This window comes from Notamacropus eugenii, chromosome 5 (genome assembly GCF_028372415.1).
Source record: "Notamacropus eugenii isolate mMacEug1 chromosome 5, mMacEug1.pri_v2, whole genome shotgun sequence".
Lineage (NCBI taxonomy): Eukaryota > Metazoa > Chordata > Mammalia > Diprotodontia > Macropodidae > Notamacropus > Notamacropus eugenii.
Window position 1 is genome coordinate 200,782,170 of NC_092876.1, and position 21,780 is coordinate 200,803,949.

General features: G+C 41.2%; 1 protein-coding gene and 1 long non-coding RNA gene across 2 annotated transcripts in view; one reads left to right on the forward strand and one right to left on the reverse strand.

The window, feature by feature from the left end:
- The first annotated feature begins 12,803 nt into the window (after positions 1-12,803).
- FRY (FRY microtubule binding protein) overlaps positions 12,804-21,780 on the forward strand; it is a 566,260-nt gene continuing 557,283 nt past the window's right edge. Inside the window, exon 1 of the mRNA XM_072611868.1 lies at positions 12,804-13,026. The gene's annotated coding sequence lies outside the window, so the exon portion shown is untranslated. The remainder of the gene's footprint in view (positions 13,027-21,780) is intronic.
- LOC140505667 (uncharacterized) overlaps positions 13,200-21,780 on the reverse strand; it is a 75,493-nt gene continuing 66,912 nt past the window's right edge. Inside the window, exons 7-8 of the long non-coding RNA XR_011967598.1 lie at positions 20,027-20,088; positions 13,200-17,621 (exon numbers count right to left, since the gene is read on the reverse strand). This is a non-coding gene — a long non-coding RNA (uncharacterized lncRNA). The remainder of the gene's footprint in view (positions 17,622-20,026; positions 20,089-21,780) is intronic.

The window sequence follows — 21,780 nt, forward strand, 5'->3', positions numbered from 1 at the left end:
GGGCCTAATTACAGAGAGTTAATTAATAAATTATTCTCACATTTATAACCAATCATTTTCTATTTGCTGAAGATAAAATTCTGTTTATTGTGATGCTAGGTACCACCATGTCTTTACTTCTAATTCTATCCTTAAATAGTATATTTATGGTTATAGGTATGAGAATTCCATATCATCCATAAGACTTTTTTCTTTTCTCTTTTTTATCCCTAAATCATATTTTTTCAGCCTAGTTTTTGTCATTATCCCTCAACCGTGTGCCAGAGCCAGCTTGTACAGGATCAAGGGAGATGATGACTAGATTTTTAGTATGAGCATTTACACCTCAGAAATCAGCAAATTCTACAGAGCAGAACTCAAATTATTATTTTGTTGGCTGTCTAAACTTAAGAAACTGATGGAGAAAATGTGAATTATGAAGATTAAATTGAGAAGTGTGCTGCACAAACTTTTTTTCTGTCCAGAGAAGAGATTTTGTTAAACATTTACTAACATACCCTTACTTATCATTCAACTTCTCATTGAAATCACTTCTAAAGGACTTTTTCATTTGTTTGGGATTTTGAAGTTTTTTGCAAGAGGTAAAGATGAGGAAACAGAAAGCCTAGAGTTACGATTTTATCTGCATGGGGAACCCCCACTGTAGAAACATCCTCTATGGATGCAAATCAGCAACTCCTCTGTAATTTATAGTCTTTGAAAGTTGTCTCTTAGTTATACTGAGAAGATAAGTGACTTGTCCGTGAGCATTCAGATAATCTGTGCCAGAAAAGCCATGTGAACCTAGTTCTTCCTGAGTACAATGTTAGACCTCCATCCACATTACTGTGGTGCCTTTGCTAAATTAAAGTATTTATATATTTAACGTGAAGGGTCTTATTTGAGTTCTTGGTAGAATTTGTCAACATTCTCATCTTCAGCCACAGATGGTGGAGTATAAGCTGTAATTATGTTCATGGCATTTTTTTGGTCATTGTTGATACTGTAGGTGTTCATCATAAGCATGATGATAGGAGATGACCAAGTACCTTACAAAAAACAATTCTTGTTACCGTTGGACATGGGATTATTTATGCCTTTATTTTCTTCTCCAAGAAGAACCCATAATGCATCTTTCCTTTTAGGTACAATTTCATTTTATCTTTTGGCTTAATTTATGAGAATATATCAATGATTTGGTTCCTCTAGTAGTAGATACACGCATCAGTCAGTGGAAAAAGGAAGAACCTCACATTTAGAATATCAACAATTGAACTAGTACTCATGGATGGTATAAAAACTGTGATTCTTAGTACCCTCTGTTTCTTCTACCACTATCATTACAGAAACAGAAAAGGACCAAGCTGGACTGAGAGAAATTTTGTATACTTCTTGGTTTCATGGGCTTCCATGGCCAAAAAAAAATACGCATCTCCTAATGCTCAATACACGAGTGTCAAATCTCTCCCCATATAGTTTAGCTGGTACACAGAAAACATACAGATTCTGTTGCTATGACCATATCTACAATAGAAGAAGTCAGAGCTTGTGCCAAAAGTACAACTTGTAAGAACCCAGAGTCACCTCTGTGCAATCATAATGCAATGTGTCAAGACTTTATGAAAAATTATTTAAATTATTTGTAATATTGGTTGCATGGAAATGGAAATAATATATCTAATAGAATTTTATTAATAGCTAATATATAATTCTTACTGTGTGTGTCAAGCATTGTGCTAAAAGCTTTATAACTATTATCTCATGTGAACAGCAACCCTGGGAGGTTGGTGCTACTATTATCCCCATTTTTTAAGTGAGGAAATTGAGACAGTTATTAAATATCTTGCCTAGGTCCACATAGCTAGTGTCTGAATCCAGATTTGAACTCAGGTCTTCCTGATTCCAGTCCCAGGGTTCTATTAAAATGTTTTGAAGCAAGTTTGCAACTTGTTATTCCTTTTTAATGTTCTATCCTTTCCCAAACAGAACTACTGATCTACAGTCAATAGAGTATGTGCTAAATTATTTTCCCAGAAGTACTAATTTTTCTCACTGAGTTATCCATACTCATCTAGTATCCTCTAGGACCAATGATACACATTTGATATAGTTTGTAGTCATATAATTGAATTTTTTTCCTATGCTATCTCACTTATGACTTGGATAATCAATCAACAAACATTTATTAAGAACCTACTATGTGCTGACACTATATCAGATGCAGGAAATACAAAGACAAAAAATTAAATAGTCCCTGCCCTAGTCTTTATTTCCTTAGTCTCAACAATTCCACAGACTCAACTATCTCCCTTTCAGCCTTGCACTAACCTTCTATCCCTTTAACCAAATTGTCCTACTCATCAATTTACTATATCAGTTTGTTTCACTCTCTAATTGTTTCACTTACTTTTTCCTACTCACCTAGCCTTCTCTAAAAGTCTACAATTCTCTTCCTTCTTCATATTCAGGTTCCTCCCCTCTCCACCATCCCTCAATCTTCCTTTCTCCTTGACCCTGCTCTTTATCCAACCCAAACTGAGGATATGAATCAATATCTGGGTCTGGAGATTTTCCCTCAACATCTCCAAAATTTTTCCAAACCAATTCAACATCTGATCTATTTCACTAGTTCAAACTTCTCCAAATTACCTCCACAATCTTCATTTTCTTCTTAATTTAGATCATATCCTCTCTTCTCCTTCTTCCCCTACCAAAGCTTATAAGTGGGAACATAGTGAGTAAGCCATAGCATCTATCAAGCCTATTGTAGCCCCTCAGTAAATATTTAACCAAACCACCTAGACTGAAAGCAATGTTGAAAGCTTTGTTTTTTAACGTGTAGTACCTGGGTCCCCCTTCACTCATGGGCCCATAGAAAGCTACTCAAGTTTTGGGTATTTTTTACATAAGGCTTCTCATCTCCAAACCATAATCTTTGAGCTTCCATCAATGTGATTACCTTTATTAGTCAGACAGAGTGTCCACTTAGTTTGAAGCAAGGGCATTTAATGAAATAACACAGTAAAACAAATTAGCAATGGTACATTCTCCCCATGAACCTGTAGCTCCCTATCCCACAAATACACATGCCCTCAGAAAGAAGAGGTGAAATGTATAAAGGTCCATGGGAATACAAACATTGAGAATGTGTGGCCACTGCACACACATGGAGGGCCAAATCATGCCTCCAACTCTGCAGAGGAACAGATGTATTTTGGCAATGTTACTGCTGCAGACTTAGAACCTCTCAATGTCTGTTGGGTGTCACCCTCTGTTGTTCCTTCATTTCTACTCACTGGGCATCACTAGCTATGGTTCTCTTGCCAGGCATTACTTCTCTGCCCCATGTGTTTCTCAGCTATCTTCAAGACCACTCAATAAGATCACAGTTTAGAGTTAGAAGGCACCTTAGAGGTGATCTAGTCCAATACCCTCATTTTACAGATGACAAATCAGTTTCTTTGACCTCAGGGCCAAAGTAAGTGAAGTGATTTGTTCAACGTCACATAGATACTAAGCAATCAAAGATAAGATTTGAACCTCCATCTCTAAGTTCAGATTCACTATATTCTGTACTAGATCTAATATCCCACAGTATCTTCCCACTGGTGGCACTGCAATTAATAAACTTCTCCCCCATAGGGGAAGAATACAATTCTTTTGCCTGATGGCTGTGAACCATTCTTGGCCTGGCTACAGCAGAAAGTAGAAGATGCCCAGGCTAAGCCCAGGTCTGATCTTTTAACATCTCGCCTTTTATTGTGTCTTGGGAGTATTTCACTCCCAAGGAGGCTATTTAGATTTTCCATTTAAACCAAGTGGTATGCACCATAATCCTAGATCAAAGACAGAGGTCTGAAGCATGAGAATTCAACTCTTGTCTGACTTAATGGTCAAAGGAACATTTAAGTTTTTATGTCTTATCCAACCTTCCTAGCTAGGGTAGGTGATCCTAGGCCTCTCCTTCCCCATATGTGAAAGAAAAGAAGTTAAACTGTAATCAGGAAATTGCTTTTCCAGAGGAGCAAGACCATCATGCTCCTAGTCTAGTCTATAAAAATCACCAGGACAAGGCTGGTTGAGGAAAATTGACAAGATATAAGACCTTTGTCCTGTTTCTCCCCAACAACAGATTATAGCCTATTCCCTCCCCATGCCTATAATTGAATATCAAATAAAGTCTTGCCCAATAAGGGGAGGCAGGATGGGATAGTGCAGAGGTATCAATCATGCAAGCTGTATTCAGCCCACAACATTCCCAAGTACAGCCACAAACAGATTGAAAAGTAGTTCCTTTCTAATTTGAATATGTTATGTATTAATTTAGAAAAAAATAAATATGTAAGCATGTATGGTTTTATAAATCAATGTGTGGTCTGTGGGGATTCTTATGTATAGTTTAGAACCACCACCCCCCCCTTACTCCAATCTCTTTTTGAGTTTAACACCACTGGCATAGTGGAAAGATTACTGAATTTAGGATTGGAATCAGATGTCCTAAATATGTGGGTGTATATGTACATACACATTATGAATATGTATGTATGTATATGTACATATATATACACACATATACACATACATCCTTTTTTGTCACCTACTACCTATATGATCTCGGGGAACTCACTTAACCCCCTCTGCGCCTCAGTTTACTCATCTTTAAAATGAGAAGATTGGATTACATAAGATCAAGGTCCCTCCAAGATTCTAATTCTATGATCCTAAGTTGGTGTTTACAACCAAAAATAGTCAATAAGCTCAATGTGGTATAGAGGAAAGAATGATAGATTTGGAATCGAAGAACATGGGTGCTGGGTTTGAATCTTGACTTTCCTACTTAGTACTTATGTAGCCTTGGACAAATGACTTCTTTTCTCTAGGGGTCCATACCCTTATCAATAAAATTAGGGATTTAGATGATATGATGTCCTTTTCAAAATAATAATGATGATGGTGATGATGCCAGTATTATATATCTATATGCGAATGTGTATATAAACATGTATACACATATGTGTATATGTTTATATCTTTAAGATTTGCAAAGCACTTTACAAATATTAATCAATTTGATCCTCACTACAACTCTGGATGGTAGGAGCTCTTATTATTCCCATTTTACAGCTGAGAAAATTGAGGGAAACAAAGGTTAAGTGACTTGTCTAAGGTCATAAAGCTAGTAAGTATCTAAAACTGGACTTGAACTCATCTTTCTGACTCCACTGAGCCACCTAGAAGATGAATGTAACATGGGAAACCAATCTCTGGTGATGGACTTTGTCCCCTGTGTTTAGCTCTCCTGGTTCTGTTTTAAAATAGTATACATTTATAATCTTATTTAATTTCCAAATTTATGTTTTTGCTCCCTATGTCTTTATATATGATATTTTATATATTATATTGTATTATAGTATATATTATACTCTATTATTATATATTACATGTGTATGTGTATATATGTGTGTGTGCCTGTGTCTACATATCACAGGCTTACCAATCTAACAGTCAGTTAGCCATCTCCCAATTAGACAGACATCTCAGAGTTTAAGAGGCTGTGATATTCCAAGGGAGGGATTCAAAAGAGCAGCACATGTGTTCTAAAATCAGTGGCATAACTAAGCTGGGGCAACCAAACCAAATTTCTGCCTCAAGGTATTAAAACTTCATAGAGCTTAAAACAATTAAGCTTCATTCTAATTCAACTTGAACCTAGCAGGTATAATTATTTTTAAAAAGAAGCTACAAGCCAATGTATCAATAAGCATTTCAGGCTCTTACTGCGTGCTGAACACTATGCTAATTGGTGTGGCTACAAAAAGCGAAAAGTTCCTGCCTTCAAGGAGTTTCCATTTTAAAAAGGAAAGCAAAATATACATAAATTGCTATGGAATGCCTACTACAGTTATCCCTTCCATATCATGACTTTCCCCATCAAGTTTTCAATATATTGCAGGTAAACATAAGAAATTAAAAAGGAATTTTGGGGGAGTTTTGCAGAAGCTGCAAACAACACAGAAAAAAAATTAGAAACTCAGAAATGCATAAAATATATGTATAGTATTGTGTAATATCAACATATTTTATCTTTTAATACCATAATTCAGATTTCTTTTCTGATACAAAGGAAGGGCCAAAAAATATCATGTGGATTTTCTAGATGGGGGCGTGGGGGCACCATGCACCTAATCCCCTTGATGTGGAAGGGATAATAACTGTACTTTAAAACGTAAAATTAAGACAAACAAACCCAGAGAATGGATCACCAGTTCATCACCAGGGACTGGTTTCAAATTGAGGGTCATAGATTTAGAGCTAGAAGTGACCTTAGATGCTATCTCTTCTTACTCCTTCATTTTACAGATGAGAAAAATGAGGTTTAGATAAATAAAGGAGTTGCCCAAGGTCACACAAATAGCAAATGGCAGGGCAAGGAAATAAACATAGAAGAGATGGAAGGTAACTAAGAGGGGAATATACTTAGCAACTGGGTGGACCAGGAAAGGCCTCCTGCAAGGGATGGTGTTTGAGCAGTCTAAATAGATTCTAACTTTCTAAGAGTTAAAAGTTAGGAGGGAGAGCCTTCTGGGCCTGGGATAATTACTACAATGGCCCAGAGAGAAGAAATGGAGCACTGTTTGTGGCTAGACCAAAAAAGCGTAAGGTGAGGAATAATATATTAAATGACTGAAAATATAGGAAGAAGCTAAGAAATATGTAAAGAGGCTTAAATGTTAAATAGAGGCCCTTGTATATATTATATACATATTTTATATACGTTACATATATTATATATATTATATATATATTGCTAACAGGGAGATATTGGAGTTTATTAAGCAGATGGTGATTAGAAGTATGATTTAGGAAAATCACTTTGATAGCTAAATAAATGATGAATTGGAGGAGGGAGAGATGATACATGGAGTACAATTAGAAGGCTATTATATATAGAAGGCTATAATAATCCAGATCAGCTGTGATCGAGTCCTGAAAGAGAATGGTGACTGTGAAAAGGGAATTTTTGTGAATGGAAAAAGAAATTATAAAATTTTAATTTAATTTTAATTTAATTATAATATTCAGCAACTGCTTGAATATGTGGGGTGATCAAGAGAAAAGAACACAGGGTTTATGAACCTGCTTAACGTGGAAGGAAAGTAATGCCCTTGACAATACTAGGATACTAATACTAATATTCTTCTCAGAAGAGGAGATGGTTTTGAGGGAAAGATAATGACTTACATTTGGACATGTTGACTTTGACATGCCTACAAGACGTCTAATTCAAAATATCCAAGAAATAGTTGGTGATGATGAGCACTCAGGAGAGAGACCAGGGCTGGATAAATAGATCTGGGAATTATCTGCAGGGAGATGATAATTGAACCCATGAGAGCTGATGAGATCACCAAGAGAGAGAAAGAGAGAGAGTATATAAAGAAAATAGAGCAAGGCCTAGGACAGAGCCTTGAGGGACACCACAGTTAGTGAGGATGTCATGGCCCAAGATCCATTAATGGATACTGAGTGGTCACACAAGTAGGAGGAGAGCCAAGAGAGGAGAATATCCAAGAGAAGCTGGTTAGATCCTGAAGAAAGTATAATAGACAGTTTATCTCCCCTTCCTTTGGATAGCCCCACTCCAAGGAAGTCTCTTCTCTTCGAATTCAGTCTCTCCACCACTGAATGGTGTACCAAAGACTTAAGGACCAATTTTGTGTTGCTTACACAGAGGCTCTTAACCCCGGAGCAAAAATTATTAATTATGGCTTTGCTGACAAGTCGTGTCCTCAGCCTTGTGAGCTGCCAGAGTTCCATTTTAAGGGCAGATCTGCGGGCTGAAAGCCAGCTGAGGCCAACTGGTAACACACTCTCTGCTTCCTAGGACTTTCCCCAAGGTGCTTTATAATCTTCTGTCACTATTGCGGATAGACCAATCATCTCAAATCAAATGCTTCAATTCTTAAATTATTTTTCCTGATCCTTTCCCCTTTGACTATCCCTCAGAAGGCAACTACTGTGCTTTTTCTTTTGCTTTTGTCAGTAAATACCATTTACCAGACAGTCCTTAGACTGGCTGGCAAATACAATCTTATTTGATAGCATTTCCAAAGTAGCTTGTATATTTTCATTATCTCATTTCTGCCTATCCATAATAACTCCTTTGGGAGGCATGACATCTGTTCCTGGAAGAGAATCAGCTACAAGCTTCCCTTCTGGTTTTAGTCTGTCTGCAAATCTCTAATGAAGTCACTGTTCCCTTATCATTTTTACTTTCTAGATTTCTGTATAGGAAAATGTGAGGAAAGAAAAAAAATCATAACCCTAAAGTACTAATTAGCCATCAGAGTCTCATGAGAGAAGGAATGGATTCAGGAAGAAGGATGCAGAGAAAAGTGGAGGAGAAACCAATGGGATTGAAAAAATTTTTCTATCTTCAAAATAAATGACAAATTCTTTAGTTCTCAAATATTAACCTATGGCAAAATAATATTAATACATGATCTGTCCTAGCTTGAGGATGACACAGTTTTAGAAGTTGAGTAACTTACAGGGTTTTTTTTCTTTTTTTGAGTGTATAGTGAAAAAGGATATTTTGATTTTTTTTTTCTTTGCCAAAATATTCTGAAACACCGTATCTTACAAGTTGCCTGGACCAATTTTCATTATGAATTTCATCACTACAGGCACCGATTCTTGGAGGGGGAAAAACCTGCACAGTGATGCCAGAAGTACACTGCTCTCTTTCTGGTAGTGGCTCTTTAATTTTTACATCTCCTATCCAAGAATTTTCAGCCCAAATTGTACTGAAGCTTACTTCTCCTGATGCCTCCTGATATCTCTAAGGCAAGGAGGTTCACCTCACTCTTCAGGCTGTGACTCTCATTTCATAGCAAAGTGAAACTCCATATTTTAAATAGTGTCTCAGTTTTGATTACAGCAGTCTTCTACTGTTCTTGACCCCTGGGGAAGGGTGTGTGTGTGTGTGTGTGTGTGTGTGTGTGTGTGTGTGTGTGTGTGTGTGTGTGTGTGTGTGCATGCGCACGGGCTCATTGGGGGTGAGGACTTGGGGGGGGGGTGACTTCCTCAATGTCAAAACTATTTTTAAAGTAATACAGTCAGGGTCAGTCAACAAGTATTTATCAACACTTACTAACTGCATGTGCTAAATGTTGGGAATACATATACAAGCAGAAAGACAGTTCCTGTGCTCAGGGAGCTTACATACTAATTAGTGAAGCCAATACATTAAAAAAAAAAAGGCTGAAAGGGGACTCATGAGGTAGGGATGGAGGAAGTTGGAGGTGCAGTTTGGAGAACCTGAATGAAAACAGGCCTGGCTTGGGCACCTTCCTTAAATGGAGGTTTGGGGAGAAACTGTTTAATCAGAGGGAGAAGTTTCAGAGGAGAAGTAGGCTTCAGTACAATTTGGGCTGAAAATTCTAGGAGACATAATGGGTTTGGGATGTACTATAGTATAGATACTATAAGTAGTCCACAAGCCCCCATCACTTTGCTTCTCCCACTGACTATCAGTAGACATCAATTAGTCAGACTTAATTAGCTTCTAGAAAGGAGTATTTATTAAGTTGTATGTTATTAAGATTGTATAAAACAGTCCCCCCAAAATTCTGTAACATGACCCCTTTAGGAAGTTATCGGGTTCCCTTCTGCTTGAGTATGATGTAGCTCTCTTTTAGGTTCCTTGCAGAGGCTTGAAATTACCTTTCCTCAACATGTCATTTGTTCTTGCCTTCCAATACAGATACTGCTGCCTAATATTTTGAGGACCCTACCAGGATATTGATGGGAAATTCAAAATTCTCCACACACTTTAAAACATCCTAGGTCCTCCTCTGACCAAGGTTGGAAGGAGACTGAGGTTGAGGCTCTTCCCCTCCTCCACTCTGTCCCCGTCCCCAAAGAAATTCTACTCTCTCACAGGGGCTTTGCTGGAACAGCTCCTACCCAGTAAACTGCCCAAAATGCCCAATTACAAATTAACTTGCTGGTTTTTATCTCCATAGGGGATGTAACTATATCTTCTCTATAATCTGCATATATACTTATTGTGTAAAATGTCTTCACTTCATCCAATGACAATGAAGTAAACTAAGGATTTTTGACACCTACCGTTTTTGGTTGATGTTTGATACAATAGAGCTGTTCTCACCTGATTGATTACAGTAATTAAGGGGTGGAGTGATTGATTCAGTGGACCCTACATCCTTACACAGGTATCACCAAAGACATACATTTGGTAAGGTGTGGGACTGAAATCAGAACTGTTGCTTTTTCCTAACCAGTTCAGTGCTATGCTCTCTCAGATTGCCCTCCTGGATCAGGCTTTCACTATGCAGACCTGATTAGAGCATATCTCAAGTCATGATTTCTACCCTCTAATACCTCTACAGCAGCAAATCCTACCTAAGATAGAAAGTGCCTTGAAGGCAGAGAGAATTCTCCTTCCTGTGTGTATCTCCCCGTAAGATACCTAGCACACAGTAGGTCAGTGATTCTCTATTTTTTTTAACTTAGGGTGCAGTATTCATTACTATGAAGAGTGAACTTTTAAATAAATGGATGACACTAGGGGACTTGCTCAAGCAGTTTCCCTTAGATTAAAGTATTTACATATGTGCCAAGTACTGCTAAGAACTTTAAATACAAATACAAGCAAAAAGCAGTTATTTCCCTCAAGGAGCTTCTACTCTAACATGGAAACACAAGGGACACAGGAAGAGACAAGGTGGAAAGTAAGTCAGAGAGTTGGGGGTGCTGAGCCATATTAGAAGTGAAAGTGACTGACCAGGCACTTCCTCAGCTGGTCTTAGGGAAGGAACTCAGGAATCTGAGCAGGTTGCAGGAGTGGAAATGTTGCTGGAGTGTGGAGAGATGGAAAGGTAGTCCCTTAAGTAAAAGCAGTCATTTCAGTGGTATTCTTTTGAAGTTCAAATCCTGAATTGTTTTGAGGTTTGTGTATGTGTGTATATATTTGTGTATATGTGACCAATTTTTATCTCTACTGTAAGTAATATACTTACCATACTACATATCCTGAAAATGTAAAATGTATATTAAGCAAAATTATATTTTTAACATCTGCAGGAACACAACCACCAAAATTCCAAAATTTCGCGGCAAACCTTAACAGAACTGGAAACAGCAGTGGATATTCATAATAGCTAACATTTTTACAGCGTTTTAGATTTGCAGAGTATTCTCTCTATGTGTATATATGGTATATACATGTGTGCACGTGTACCTTTGTATGTTAACGTGTGTGTAGATGTACATGTGTGCGTGTACATGTGTGTATGGGCATGTATATATTGTATAATCTCCTAAACCCTGTAAGGTAGGTGTTCTCTCTGTTCAATGCTTTCAAATTGTGCTGCTGGAGAAGACTTTTGAGAGTCCCTTGGACAGAAAGGAAATCCAATCAGTCCATACTGAAAGTTAATTCGGGCTCTTAACTGGAAGGTCAGACACTGAAGGTGAAGCTTAAATACTTTTGAAGACAGGACTTACCGGAAAGAACCCTGATTTGGGGAAAGATTGAAGGCAAAGGGAGCTAGGCAGAGGATGAGACAGGTAGTGTCCCAGAAGCAATGGACAGACGTAGGGAGACGGGGAGGGCAGAAAGGCTTGGTGTGCTGCTTCATGAGGTCCCAGAGAGCTGGACAGAACTGACACCCCAGATCCACGACCGAGGCTAAGGGAGGACAAGGGCTATGTCCAAGTTTGCGGAGCTAGCAGCGTCTGGGGCCAGACTCCAAGCTCGGGACGCTCTGGCCTCCACCGTGCCACCTGCCTCCCGATCAAACGCTGAAATCCAGTTAACAATCTAAAGAAAATCCAGTCCAATCGGCACTGAACGGCTACCTGCCACATCCAAGAGGCTCGGTGTACAAGGACAAAACAAAGACCGGATCAGGGTTAGGATCCGAGGCTCAGGGGAAGAAGCGGGGGGACCCAGGGACGGCGTCTTTTCCGTTCTTGGGTCCCCAAGCCTCGCAAGGTGCCCTTTCTTTGGCAGGTGCCTCCTGCTTGTAGGGGGGTTCTGGGGCTACGCGGCTTTGTGACCTTGATCCGTCCTTTCACCCCACTCGGTCCCTTTTTCCTTTATCCATAAAACCGACGCCGGACTAGAGGGACCCGTTCCTGCCGTGCCCACACCCACCCACCCTTGCCGAGGCTCTAATGTGGTATTTCTCCCTTTGGGTCTGCCCTCTGACCACCCACACACACACACACCCACACACACACCCACACACACACACACACACACACACACACACACACACACACACACACACACACACTCACTCACTCCCATAAATAAATAACACTTCTTCCTAGAGCAACCCGCCCCCGGGAAGGCGCCCCCAGAGAAGTGTTTGTTGACTGCATTTCTTTTCTGCGGGCCTCTGGGGGACCTGAGATGGAGAAACGGTAATCCTCCTCCTCCTCCTTCTCCTCCTCCTCCGGAGGTGAGGCCGGGGATGCCCGCTCCAGGGGCCGGCGCCCGCCGCGGAGGAGGCGCGCCACGGAGGAGGGGAGCCCCAGCGCAGATGCTCGCCGCCCTGCATCCCGAGGTCATCCCGCAGGGCAGAGGGCGCGAGGTGCCCCCGGCGGCTGGGCCCCAGCGAGGGAGGGGGCGGGCGGGGGCGGAGCCGGCGCCGGCGCGGGGCCAATCCCGGCGGGCGGCGTGGTTCTCCCGGGTGGTCCCGGCCCCGCCCCAGCTCCCGGCGGCTCCGGGCTCCCGGCCCCGGCAGAGAGCGCAGGGGGCGGGGCTCCGCTTGACAGTGGCAGGCGCCGGGGGAGAGGAGGCGAGCGGCGGCGGAGGAGAGCGGAGTCAGCGCCAGCCGCGTCTGGCCGAGGCTCCCGCACCCGGCGGCGGCAGCGGCAGCGGCGTTGGGATCTTCGCGGGGCTGGCGCCCGGAGCGCAGCGGGGGATGCGGAGGAGCCGCGCAGGAGCCGCGCAGCGCGCGCGATGCTGAGGCCGTCCCTCCCCGCCCGCCGCTGACCTGGCCTCTCCTAAAGGTAGACTTCCGCGGGCATCGCCCCCTCCGCGCCCCACCCAGCTCCTCCCGAGAGGGGCTACCCCGGCTCATTCCCACCCCCTCCCCTCGTTGCGCCGCTTTGTGTCCCCTGGGCGCGGAGTTCGCAGGGAGGGTGGGTGGGGAAGGATGATGCGCGGGGTGGGGTTGGGCTGGGCTGGACTGGCTTCCCTCGGAGGAAGAGGGTGGGAGCGACGGGAAGAGGGGGAGGGGGAGACCTGGGTGCGGGGAGCAGCTGGCAGCGCCTCCATCCTCCGTCTGGTCTCCAAGCGGTCACATTCCGGGAGCAGGAGAAAGTTTGGTGCTGAGCTGGGAGAAAATGAGGCTGGGCCAAGCCCGAGGCCGGCACCTTGTCCTCGGGGGCCCCTGCCGCGCTTGCCACCGTCAGACGGGCACAGGTGGGGCACAGGTGTCCCTCGCTGTCCGCTGCTTCCCAGCTGACGGCCCGTCCCCATCTTCAGGTTGGGAAAACCCTTTGGGTGTCCCACGAGGAAAACTCGCCCCCCTTCCACCTCTTCCTAAGCCACTCCAGACAAATTGCCCCCACATCTTGCCCCTTTTTGTACTTGCACGGTGCCTGGCGCATAATAAGTGCTCATTAATACTAACAAGGAGTTCACGCCTACAGTTTGGGCCCCTCCCCTATCTCCAGACACTAGCATCAGTCCGACGTGAAAAGCCGTGACAGTGCTGGCCCCAGTGGTGTGAATCGCCATCCCCAGCGCTGGTACAGTATTCCGATCTGCACACCGTGGCACCAGCGGGCACTTCTCACCAAATGGCCCTGAATGTGTCGGGCCACCAGCCACACATCCTACTTCCCACACTGGAAGGTGCAGCACAGCCTATAGCAGGTGTCATGAGCTTTGTACTCTGGGACACCCAGTGCAGCGTACATGAGGTCAAGAATGGAATCAAATCTGCCATCACATGTGCCAAGGTGGCCCAGATGCCATCCCTGACCCTTCACCAGCCTCTCCCTTGCACTCTAACAAGAAATGGCCACCTGGCAGCCTTCACAGGCAGATACACACACTTGCTCTTTTTTCCTGTTAGCCTCTCCCTATATCCCTAAACACTTCTCTATGTGCACAAATATTAAAACTTCATAACCTTGTCAATGGATGAGAACTTCCCATGGATCTGTGAGTATTGTGCATGTTGAATTGCATTTGTTCACATTCAGTCTACTCCACCCTTCCCCTGCTACTTTTGGTCCAAAAGTGAGGCAGTGCTATATATTGAACCCAATTGTAAATGAATTATCTTTGGATATGGGAAAGTTACCAAAAACTAGGGATTTGGTCCCATGCCCTTCAGGAGAATACAATTTAATGAGGTGGTATGATATAAACATGATGTAAAAATGCCTTGCATGAAAAAACCATAGAGCTATATACTGATGTGGAGGAGGCTATTTGGTGTAGTAGTTAAAGTATTGGATTTCTGGTTAGAAAGACCTGGGCTTAAATCCTACCTGTGACTCTTAGTTTTAAGTTGTGATTTGATTTACAATCAATTTATTCTAAAATTTTCTGGAACATATCTATTGGTTTGGGGAGACAGCATGTTATAGTGGAAAGTTTTCTGGTTTTTAGGTCAGAGGGCCAGAGTTCATATCCTGCCTCTGATGTTTATTACCTTGGTGTTCATGGGTGAGTTATTCAGTCTTTTCTCAACTTGCAAAATTAGTGGATTGGACTAGATGGCCTCTGAAGTCCCTTCTAACGCCAAATATGCCATCAGTGAACGTTTGTTAAGCACCCACTATGGCCAAACGCTGTGCTAAGCTCTGGAAATAAAGAAAGACCCAAAAGACAGTTCATGCTCTCAAGAAGTTCACGATCTCAGGGTCTGCCATTTTATCATGGAGGGTACCAGGGATAATTTATGTAACCAGTCTTGTTATCTGTCCATATCTCACTTATATATACATGTTTCCTTGGTCTAAACTCCTTTCTTATTCATTCTCCACCCTAAGTTAGCATCACACATCTTTACTTACTTAAAAGGCCTTGGAAACCAACACCCTGCTTGTTGACATTACATTTTAATTCATACTTACCCATGGGCCAGGAGAAATCACACAGATAAGAGCACAGTTCTCTTTTGTAGGCCTCATGCTTCCTGATTAGCATATGCACACACAAAGCACCTGACATTATAATTTACAGCCTGCAAAAACTTGTCCATGTTTTGAACAGTGGGAAATTCACATATTCCAACACATAGCAACTTCAAGACCCAGCCTCAAACATTCAGACAAGTGTGCACTCATGTGCCTAGAGCAAGTTGTTGTGTAACCATGAGAAGTTCTTTATTTACCAAGTCATTTCACCTGATTGATCATCCCAAGGATTTAAATCAAGCACCAATCTCAAAATACTTCAGATCTGGTTACCTTTTAGGACAAAGGGCATGGGGAGAAAGGGTGACCAAAAGCATTCTCAACTGGCAAGGATGGAGAAGGACCCCAGTATCTGCCCCACTTCATCATACAAATTGGCCTCAACTTAGCAAATACCTAGACACTACACCAGGGGACAATTTTACATCCTTGGAACCCCTTGTCCTTTCTCCATCTCCCCACTTACCTTAAATACAGATATGGATTCCAGTCTAGGCACAGGCAACTTTGCTTGACTTATTAAATCAGAAGAGATTGCAACTGTCGACTGAAGTGAAGTTATTAAGGTTTTCTGTGGATTTCCTTAATCCATGTTATCCCTGAATGCTGTCATTGCTATGAATTATTGAGGGTGGATCGCAACTGAAATATATATATGTGTGTGTGTATGTATATACACACATATAAATACAAAAACACACATATCCCAACATTTCTAGAAATGATAAATTCTTAAAGAACCAGAAATAACTCTTTTCCGCATTATTAAAAATATTTCTCCAGTTCCTATTACAGCATCATATATCGAAAGGATCTCAGAACAAAATTCTTTATAAGATTGTGTGAAGAAAGCTGTTACCATATTTAGATGCTACCACCTGTTGCCTTATGTTGGGTGTGAAATCCTGTGCATAGCAACACACCTTGTCCTCATTTCCTAGACTTATATCTTAACTCTCACTTGGAGAAAGGCCTTTTGCTGGAGTACAAGGCACATTTGAAAAGTGGTATCATGGCAATGAGGCACTATTTCCCCCAGGCTATATAAAATCAATAGTTTTTATTTAACCATTTTTCTTTACAAGAAAACTTGTGGATAGAGGAATATGTATATATGCATATATGTTCCTTGTTGGTGTGGGTTTTTTGCCTCCTAACTCATCTTCTGGTTGCAAACCAAACCACAGCACTAAGCGTTCTTAAGAAGTAAAACGCAGGATTTTGAGCAGTTGCGTTATGCTCTCTGGGAATATATTCCCCAATTAGTATTTTACTTATATTGCCATCATGCTAAAAAGCACAAAATCCCACATCCCTATTTTGGGATTCCAAGTAGACTCTCCTGTCTGATCTTTGTCTTAATGGAGGAAGGAGGAATCTCTTCAGTATAGGGCCTTCCTTGTTCAGAGGAGGCACCCCATAAATACTTGTTTCACAGAATTGAATTTCCTGTCTTCTCTGTGGTAATTAGATCTTGGCTTGTTCCCCAACTTTGGACCCCATCTCTTATTCTAAATGACTTAGGTGGTGGTTGTTGTTTAGCCCTTTAGTCTGACTCTACCTGACCCCATTTGGAGTTTTCTTGGCAGTGAAACTGAAGTGCTTTGCCACTTCCTTCATTAGCTCATTTTGCAGATGAGGAAATGGAAGCAAACAGCTTTAAGTGACTTGCCCAGGGTCACACAGCCTGTAAGTACCTGAGGCTAAATTTGAACTCAGGAGGATGAGTCTTGCTGATTCCAGGCTTGGTACTCTATCCACTTAGGTACTGGAGTAGCCTCATTTGAAATGTATGGGAAGAGTTTGTTCACTACCATGTTTTTATTCTAAGTTTGGGGTGAAAGGAAGTAAGGCAGTAAGCATATTGTTTACACCTGTGTTCCAAACATTGGAAGACATTGTTATTTTGACAGAATTTTAAGTGCATGCAAGAGACAAGTATGATGTAGTGAAAAGACCACCCAAATAAGGGCCAGGGAACCTCTCTCCTGGGTTTACAACCATCTGTGTCTTCTAATACCAAGTCATCTAATATCTCTGAGCTTTAGTTTTCTTATTTCTTATTTATTTCTTATTATTTCTTATTTATCAAATACAGGAGTTTGACTCAATCCTGAAGTTTACCATTTTATATTCTATGATTTTATGACCTTGCCAACTGGCAATGCCAGTTTGTTATGTGTGGGTGTGTACAGAGCCAGGCAGCCAAGAGAATGCATGCCATTTTATATGGGGATTGTATTCCCCTACTCAGTTGGAATCACACATTCTGACTAATCTGAGCTCACTTGACATGATAAGCGCTGACGTTCCCCCATATGTGCATGTGTAGCTGCAGTCATCATCCTTTATCTCCGCATTGTGATTCGAATGCCATGCCCCACTCATCTGCACCCTTCATTCAGTCCTCCTGCTATGCATGTGCTGATGTGGCTGCGTTCTTTGACATTCTGTTAGATATGAAAGTGTTTTTTGTATATTTTAATACTTTAATCATTTTAATCCTGACAAATTGTCATAGATGTGTATCTGTATGTGTGACTATGTATGTTATACACACACATAATATATGTTACACACACGCACACACACACACACATACATACACATATATATAAATGTGCAACTAGGTGGCAAGAGAAGCCAGGAATCAGGAAGACCTCATTTCTAAGCCAGAATCACACATTAACTGTGGGACCCTGGTCAGGTCATTTTACCTCTGTTTGCCTCAGGTTCCTCATCTATACAATGGGGATAATAATAGCACCTACCTCCCAGGGTTGTTTTGAGGATCAAATGAGATAATAATTATAAAGTACTTAGAGTCCTGGTGCATAGTAGGTGCTATATAAATGTTACCTAAGTGTGTGTGTGTATATAAAATATCCATAAATACATGTGTACACTAGCCTCCTCCATCATCATCACACCCCACATACCCTGGAATGTCATTGAATGGATTAGGACAGTTACTTTTCAGTAGCTTATTTGCACAAGCCCATCAGCATACAATGTGACACACATTGCATTTGCAGTTATATTTTAAGAAATACCTGTTGGAAGAGTTTGTTTTTGCTTTGTATTATTTTGTGTATTCTGAAATGAATTATAGAAATATGTGTATATAGTGCTATTTTTGTATATTCTGAAATGATTATATTATAGATGTTAAATTATATACAATATGCTATATGTTATATATAATTGCATGTGTATATAGTATTCTTTTATATATTCTGAAATAAATTTTATATGTAACATATGTACAATTATATTTATCTCTGTGTGTATACGCACATGTAACACACACACATAATGTAACTATTATTTAGATCATGCAGTTTCTCCTGCTAAAAATGTCCCTCCACATACACTGCTGATTTTAAAAACTTGTGTTCCCCTCCAAATCAGAGGGTCTCTCCTTCAGATACTTAGTGGCTATAATTGGGTTTGGGGTTTTCTGGTAGTTTGCAGATCAGCACCTTGATTTTTTTTTTTTTACTTTTTTTGGTGCTCAAATTGAACTTTCGTACAGATACTCTAGTGTACCTTGGGGATGATAGGCTTATAGATTTAGACCTAGAAAGGACTCCAGAATTCATCTCATTCAACCATCTCTTATTACAGATTAGGAAACTGAGGCCCAGCGAGGTTAGTGACTTGCCCAGATCATGCAGGTAGAAAGTGGGATTTGAATTGAGGTCCTCAGACTCCAAAGCCAGCCCTCATTCTACAATACCATGCCTCCTCTCAGTCTGTGTACCATGTTGACAATTCCATTTGCATCTCTCCTCTTCAGTGGCTCTATAATGTCATTGATAAGGGTATCCTCTCGGTACAGATTGCACTCCATGCATGCTTTCCAATCCATATTCTTACTTTGGTTCATTTCTGGTTTTTCATTCAGATAAAACATAAGACTAATGATTAAGATACTTCTCCATTCCCCAAACTTAGTATACCGAAGGAAGACATCAGCCGTTTTAGCTTTCATTTCTATGAACGTGTACTACCCATATTAACCATATTTAATGAAAGCAATTATTGAGTATAGAATTAAAATAAGTTACTTAATCATTACCTTTCCACATTATGCAAAAACTGCCTTTGATCTAGCAGGCCCTTGTAGAACACAACAGTAGTGCTTCAGGGGTATTGATTCTGAACACTCTGTCAGCCCCTTGATCCTTAAGATCTTAGATTTAGAGCTAGGCCCTGTAAGTCCAGCCCCTTCACAGTGTTGTTCAGTCATATCTGACTCCTAACTCCTAATCTAGCATATTCTCCACTGTATGATGCTGTCTCTTCAAGGAATGTTACTGTACTTTAAACTTCCTGATTGGTATTGTTATCCAGTGTGATATTAATCCAGGTCAACAAGCATTTATCAAGTCCTTACTATGTGCCAGGTACTATGCTCAGTGCTAGAAATACAAATACACAGAAAAATAGTCTCTCCCCGCAAGAAGCTCACATTCTAATGGAGGGAAGGTGATAAAAAAGGGAGCTGAAAGCGGGGTGGGAGAGGAAAGTACCTCCCAGAAAGGGGAGGTAGAAAAAGTCGAGAAAGTCAGAAGGGGAGCCGGAAGAGGAAAGAAACCTTGGACAGTCTGGGCATTTTCCTTAAAAAGAAGGTTCTGAAAGGAAGCAGCCACAGGAGTGGGTTGTAAGTCCACTGGGAGAAATCCCAGTGGAGGGAGGTTCCAGGGTGAGAAGGTTTCAGCAGCATGGTAGAGAAAGCCCAGAGTCAGGGGCAGGGCCTGCAAAGGAAGCACAGCTTCCAGGTGTTAAGAGTAAACCAAGTCATTGTGGTGTGTGGTGCAGTTTTTTTTCTTTGGTTGGGCCCAACTCCTACCTGGACTTCAGGAACTGGTTCAGAGCTTATCATTAAACTCTGCTAGCCTCCAGCTTCTGGATCTAGGGGATGAAGGAGAACAAGCATTTAAGTGCCTATTATGTGCCAGGAACTGTGCTAAAGTGCTTTCCATTGATTATTTCATTTTATCCTCACAACCCTTCAAGGTAGGGGCTGTTATTTTCCCCCGTTTTACAGAGAAACTGAGGCAGATGGAGATTTATTTTTTTTAAGTAACTTGCCAGACATCACAGCCACAGGCTGCATTTGAACTCAGGTCTTGCTGACTGCAGGTTGTTGCTCTTACGAACACACTCTTTGACAGGGGTTCAGCCAGTGTAACATAATCATGAAGTTGAAGCTCCACATTTTCAATGGAGGTTTTGGCTATTTTTTAAAAAGAATACATTAGTATATCTATAGAACCCTCTTCAAGTCAATAATTAATATTTAGCACCTCTGAAAGAAGATTTGTAATCTGGTACATCATCACTTGAATGTTTACTTCCAGACAAAATCATTAGTATCACATTATTATTCCCGAGGGACTATTTCATTGAAGCCTCTTAAGGGAAAAGTATTTTCCAAGACAACAAAAGTATGTTTTAATGTTGGAATCCTAATTCCATCAGAAGGCAACAGGTGGCAAAGTGGTTAGAATGCTGGATTTGGAGTCAAGAAGACCCAAATTCTAATCCTTCCTCAGATACATACTGGTTAGCTGTGTGACCCTGGCAAGTCACTTGACCTCCCTCTGCCTCAGTTGCCTTATCTGTAAAAGGGACATCATAACAGCATCTACCTCACAAGGCTTATTGTCAGAATCAAATGAGTCTAAAAGCCTTTGCAAAACTCAAAGCATACTACTGTTATCTGTATTACTGTTATACTCTGAAAGTTAACATTAGTGAAACTAGATTAGTGTAGCTCTGAATTTAGCAGTTTTCCATGGGTTGGACAAAACCATCTAAACACAGTTGGTTTTGTGGCCATGCAGCGATCAAAGATGATCTTTGGGAACCTCAGACATTGTCAGGTACCATCTCCTCCTCTTACTGTTGAAGAAACCGTGTCAGGTAGCAAGAAATATCTGTGGTTCGAATCCAGGTTCCATGATTCTCAATCCAAGGCTCTCATTACTACAAACACATTGCCACTTACACAGAGAAGTTACCTGGGATGGCTCAAGTCTCTAAAAAATAACCTCAGAGCTTAGAGTAGGCCAGCCAGTGCAGAAAACTTAATGCTGATCATACACTTTTCCCTCTGTCCTATCAACAAGCATTTATTAAGTGATCACTGTGTGCCAGGTACTGTTCTGAACACCAGAAATACAAAGAAACAACAAAAACAGTCCCTGATCTCAAGGAGTTCACATTTGGTTATCCAGGTGGTCCCAAGGGCTGCTCTTATATTGAGGTATATCTGTTTAGCCATGGTGACCTGCAGCTAACTTAACACAGCAGTTCACATCATCCATCTCTGGTTTGTAAGTGCTCTGAATTCCCAATCTTTCACTTGCAAATTGTACCTTAAATTACAATTACTTTTGTGTACCTTATCTTCCCCCTCCAGACTGTAAGTTCTGTGAGAGTAAGAACCCCATTTCTTTCTCTATTGCCCACAGCTCCCACCACAGTGCTTCATGATGATAATAGCTTATACTTCCACTGTAGTTTTTCTACTGTAAAGGGTTTTCCTCCTTATGATCCTCTGAGATACAGTAGTTGGCACAGGTATTGTTATACCTGGTT